Source organism: Mandrillus leucophaeus, unplaced genomic scaffold (genome assembly GCF_000951045.1).
Source record: "Mandrillus leucophaeus isolate KB7577 unplaced genomic scaffold, Mleu.le_1.0 Scaffold1679, whole genome shotgun sequence".
NCBI classification, from domain to species: Eukaryota; Metazoa; Chordata; class Mammalia; order Primates; family Cercopithecidae; genus Mandrillus; species Mandrillus leucophaeus.
Window position 1 is genome coordinate 113,672 of NW_012101675.1, and position 311 is coordinate 113,982.

The following is a 311-nucleotide window of genomic DNA, read 5'->3' on the forward strand; positions in this document are numbered from 1 at the left end:
CTATCTTTTGCCCTGCATGTATGTTCTTGATGGACTAACATTCTAGAAATAGGTAGAGCTGTGGGCAAGTGTTAAATTGTTCCTTTTGTAGACTTCTAGTTAACTCCTGTGTTTAGCTTAAGGCCAAAACCTTACCCGTTACTGTAACTTAAATCCTTAATTCCTGAGACTTTCAAGAAATGCACTACTTGGTTCTTACCTTGCTGAGTGAGAGGGAGAAAGGACTGCCATTGATGCATTAAGAAAGTATTTTTCTATAGTCTACTTGGAAATTTGTTGTCTTGCTATTTGATCTGAGTAGTATTAAATAT